The sequence below is a fragment of the Rattus rattus genome, chromosome 2 (genome assembly GCF_011064425.1).
Source record: "Rattus rattus isolate New Zealand chromosome 2, Rrattus_CSIRO_v1, whole genome shotgun sequence".
NCBI classification, from domain to species: Eukaryota; Metazoa; Chordata; class Mammalia; order Rodentia; family Muridae; genus Rattus; species Rattus rattus.
The window spans coordinates 138069266-138074708 of record NC_046155.1 but is presented as its reverse complement, the minus strand read 5'-3'; the positions used below and the strand labels follow the sequence as shown (position 1 = coordinate 138074708).

The following is a 5443-nucleotide window of genomic DNA, read 5'->3' as shown; positions in this document are numbered from 1 at the left end:
ATAAGGGCAGGCTTGTGGAGGACAAACGTCAACATGTAACCTCTTCCTGAATCTAGCCCCACCACAATTTTTGGCACTGAACCCAGAGAGCAGCAGTTTGTGAGGGAACACAATCACATATGGCTTCATTGTTTGTTTGATTTATTGATTGATTGTTTGATTGATTGATCTCTATGCAGAATCTGGGGATACAAACACAGATCTTTATATTTATCAAACAACTCATTTTCATAAAACTTGTAATTCCTAACTTCATTATAAATACTTCTTCTTACTGCCGCAACTATATATATATATATATATATATATATATATAAACATAAAATATATATAAATCTTAATATATATAAATCTTAATATATATATAAATATATATTAAGATTAAACGAACGAGTAGATTGTACTTAAATACATATACATAAAAATAAAAGGTATTTATATAAAAATCAGCCATAAAATTAAGAGAGCAAGGAGTTATATTACCCAGTGTTTAGAGGGAGTAGAGAAAAATTATGTAATCAAATAATCTAAGAAATTCAAAGAGTTAACTAAAAATATTATTTACTAAAATGATTATATAATTAAAAAGATCTAAGGTCATGTATCTTCAAAATTAATCTATGCTGCATTATGTCATTAAGAGTTTCAAAGTTATGCAGACAAAGTAGCTAAAGAATATAGACATAAATGTTCTCAAGGTACACTGTGATACTTGGGATCACCATGAGGTTTTTCCACAGGCTCCTGTCCTGTGGTATGAATCTGGAGGAAAACAATTTTCTAATGATCCAGAAAGTACAGAAAGGAAAATAGAAGGCCTCTGAAAATAACTAATGAAAGTATTCTATTAACACATGAGAGATGGCAGGATTTTCCTTAAATTAATCGTAAATGTGGAAGCTCTTCAGTGATTGTGAAGATGCAACTCATATACAAAGCTAACAAAAAGAATATTCTACCTGGGTTTGCTGTACCTTCTTACTGTTTTTTTTTCTATTTCCAGGGAGACATAAGGATATATCTATTCATCCAGGATACATATTCTCCAATTATCATTTACTCTTTATATAAATGAGACAAATGGAAAAATTTTCAACCTAGCAAGTTTATGAGATTCCTATAACATGTACTTTAATCAAGAATCTGAAATTTAGAATAATCTTTTAAATTAGGAGCAAATGTCACAAAAATCCATAAACAAAGAAAAAATATACAGACACTTATTGTGATGAAAGACCATAAAAGCAGTCCCTGTCAATCTGTGCGTCATGATCCCCTTGGTGGTCACACAGCACTCATTCTGTATATCAGATATGTATACTTCATAAAAGTAGCATAATTATAGTCATGAGACAGCACCAAAATGATTTTATGAGTGGAGGACACCAAAACCATGAGGAAATATATTAAATGTTTGCACCATTAGGAAGGTTGATAACAACTGCCAAAGTGACTGAATATGCACCCTCAAAGTTCATTTCTTCACTTATTACATGACACCATCTCACGCTGGTCATTAATTGAGACAGCGGTAAGAATGTTTACTTTTTGGCTGAAAGTGAGCACTGAAGAAAGCAATCAGGTTTAATCCAGTACACCTGTTCCCGGTGACGGCAAAGCACTCCTAGTGTTTCCTAACAGTAACTGCTTTGTCAAAAACACAGTACTTGGTTTATTCATCAACTTCATTATAATAGAAATGAAAAAATGCTATGAAATATGATGTAATAATTTGTGCCACTTAAGTTCTTATGTAATTATTCACATGTACTCATATAAGTAACAAATAAAGTAAATTCTTTTTTCTTTTTAATATTTTTTTTATTTTTTCTTTAATCATTCCATTCGTTTACATCTCAAATAATATCACCCTTTCCCGTTACCCCTCCACAAAGCCCCATCCCACATCTGCCCCCTTTCCCCTGCCATTTCCCTCTATGAGGGTTCTCCCCCATCCACCCATTCCTGCCCCACTTCTCCAGCCTCCCCGTACTCTGGGGCATCACACCTGTTGTACTTAGTGTTTACAAATACATTAAAAAAAATTGTCAATTCAAATTCAAGTTTGTAAACAGATTTTTCTATCTCCTATCCAACATTCCATATACTGTCATCCTCTGTGTTCATCTTCTGACATGATGAGGCAGTATTTCTCTAGAAATTCCACACAACTCCTTGGGTTATTGTAGACCTGCATACCAGAGGCTCCAGATCACTGGAGCATGAGCAGGGAAGGGGAAAATTGCCTCTGCCACTTCTTCTTCTTCCTTCTCTACTTAATCTTCTTCTTCTTCTTCTTCTACTTCCTCTTCTTCTTCTTCTCATTATTCTTCTTCTTCTTTTTCTTCTCATTCTTCTTCTTCTTCTTCTTCTTCTCTGCTGCTGCTGCTGCTGCTGCTGCTGCTGTGCTGTTTGCTGTGGTTGCTGTGGCTGCTGTTGCTCTAAGATGCCCATGTACACTGCTTGCACTGAGCCAAGCCAGGCTGAGCCAGCTCGCTAAAAGCTAGCTAGCCAGTGAGGGTAGTAAAGGATTGCTTCTGGTGGCTAAAGGTTTTATTCTCTTCTCTGGCAGGGTTACCGCTCTTATAACAAAAGCTCTCAGACAACAGAGTAATTCTCACACACCTTTATTCCTTCTGGATAGGGTTTTACATACAGTTTTGCGGTGGCTTGGGGTCTGACAGTACGTGGTTCCTATTGGCCTGGTTTGAGATGTTAGGGATGCTCCATCTACATGTGGAAGAGCTTGGGGAATTTCCCCTACATGACTAATAGGCACAAATCTCTCTATGAGGGTTTGCAGCTATGTGACAGGGGACAGGGGCCTGGAGCAGGCAATGCTCCTACAGTTGCTTTAGTGTCTCCAGGGCTTCTAGCCTTAGCTTGACCTTACCAGGATTCTTCTCATGCTGCATAAGCCTGCAGTGTATGGTTGTAGGTGCAGGCCCAGTCTGCCACAAGACACAGCCTCTTGGGGTGGCAGAACATGTACAGTTTGACTGCACTTATCCCACACTGGGTTGTTTGCCAGACAGTAGGGAAGTGGTGAGACTCCACTCTGGGGGTGAGAAAGCACAGTGTGAGATGTGGAAAAGCCAAAGCCGGCTTGGGGGGGTGTCCCTGGGCCTGGGACAAGACCAGATTGTATGGTTTTCAGGCTCCTGGACACCCAGGCACTGCTGGGAGTTACAGAAGAGCAGAAAATGAAGTTGGGGGCTGTGGACTGGGGGTTGTAGGTTGTGTCTAGCCCAGGGCAGGGTTGGAGGAATGTAGGGCTCCAGCTAGTCCCAGCAGTGCTAGTCCTTGGCTTGACAATCGTGGCAGGCTTGGTGGTGGTTGTGGCTGATAGTGCAGAGAGGCCGTCTGTGGGAGACAAGACTATGGCTCTGTTGGTGAAGGTCTTCTCCATGTCTTGCCATGGTATATCTCGATGAAAAGAGCCAGTCCTTGGTTTCGAATAATTTATTATCATGGAGGAACGCTGATGCATAAAGTCATACCCCAATTCTTGGAGTTGACCTGAGATTAAATACCTCTTGCAGGGAGGAATGTCTGGGAAGGGAAGATTATTGGCGTATCCACTGGGCCTCTAAGTACCTCATTAGCAAGGAGAACTCTGTTTTGAGCCTACTTGATTCTGGTCATGTCTCTTTTCCTATTGTGTTGGTCTGAGATGGTAGGGATGCCTCATCTACATATGAAAGGGCTTGGTGAATTGCCCTTACATGATTGATGGCTGTGGATACATGACAGGGGCCTGGTGCTGAGAGCAGGCAAAGCTTCAACCACCTTTTCAGGGTCTTTGGGACTTCAAACCTTTAGCTCGACCATAGTAGGCTTCCTCCCATGTTCCACAGCCCTACATTGCCAGTAATTACTTTTTCTAAGGAGTAACAGCCAAGCTTCATACTGTCATATTGGAAGTGGTCACTGTAAAGAGATGAGATTTTTAAAGAAAACATATCTGTAGTTAAATAAGAATAGTCACGCTACATCTAATATTTGTCTATTGTGCTGACAGTAACAACAACAACAACAACAACAACAACACAAGGAGATGCAGACTAGAACGTTTTTGTGTTAGTATTTATTGTTCCTTTAAACTTATGAAGGCTCAGGTATTATATAATATAATAAAACATGATCCATAAAAGCATTCTCAATTAACAAAATCATATTTTAGCTACTCAGGTTTACAACTATGACAGTCAGCATTTCTGTTAGCAGCAGGAATCCAGCTGCTGGCTGGCAGTCGATGAGGCCTCTATGGAAGTGAATTCGATGGGAATCTGAGCCATCTGAGCTGCCATCATGACTGTGGGCAAGAGCAAAAATATGCTGCAGCACATTAGCTACCAGATGAGCAGCATCCTGCAAAATGGCTGGTTCTTTATTGGACCTTCAAGACATTTGACAAGCATATGAACTTGATCCTCTGTGGTTGTGATGAGTTCAGGGAGATCAAGCTAAAGAACTCCAAACAATCAGAAAGGGAAGAGAAGCTAGTCCTTCTTCTTTTGTTCCTTTAAGGGAAAAATCTGGTCTTCAAGAAAGTAGAAGGATCTCCTCCTCCTAAAGATACTGGCATTGCCTGAGTGCAACTTGCTGGAGATACCAAATGGCCAGGTATTCAGGAGTATGCTGGCAGAGGAATCCCAGCTAGTGTTCCTATGCTCCCAGGCTCCAGTAGAACTTTCTGGACTAGTATGAAATGTTGGAGGGTCATCCCAGCAGGTAATGACCCCACAAGGAAGAGGTACTATTGGCAGCTGCTAGAGCTGCAGCCACAGTCATTGTTGTAGGAGCACCAACTCAGTACTCCCCTGGTTATGGGTTTCCTCCTATAGGTATGATGGCAAGAAGCAGCCCATGGGTGCCCCAATCAGATCAATCTTGGCCAAGGAACTCCAATGGGCATGACCCTTGCTGGGATCCAAACTCCTTCTCCAGGCAGGCAGGTCTGCCTTGATCTTCACACAGCATTATGTCAGTAGCTGCACAAAGGTGTGAACCCTATTCCGCAGAGCCAAGTTATCAGAGACCTGTTTGTTTATTATACTGTGAGTGGAGTCTCACTGGATTGTGTGGTTTTCCTTCTAGGGCCCCCTTCCTGGGAAATGTACCTTCTAAGACTCATCTTGTTCCTCCCCAGCTCTTTATCCATTGCTCAAAGGGCTAAATATAGTCCTTTTTGCCATTGTGGCCTAGAAAGTTGATTTATAATAAACTAAGATAGTGTTAGAAAAAATATTATAGTCTTTATTAGGCTTGATATTATCATTATTTGCATGATCAGGAGACTTAAGCATTAGAACAATGTTAAAACTCATCAATTTCCAGTCTCTGCCTCTCCCAACTTCCTCAAAATAAACTACACAGACAACCTCTTCCCTGGGATGTTCTAGTATAGCCCCTAATTCAAATAAGATCCAATAATGAAGTT

At 40.4% G+C, this 5443-nt stretch overlaps 1 pseudogene; it reads left to right on the top strand.

Annotated features, from left to right (window-relative positions):
* Positions 1-4311: 4311 nt before the first annotated feature.
* LOC116893261 lies at positions 4312-4969 on the top strand (annotated as a pseudogene).
* Positions 4970-5443: the final 474 nt, after the last annotated feature.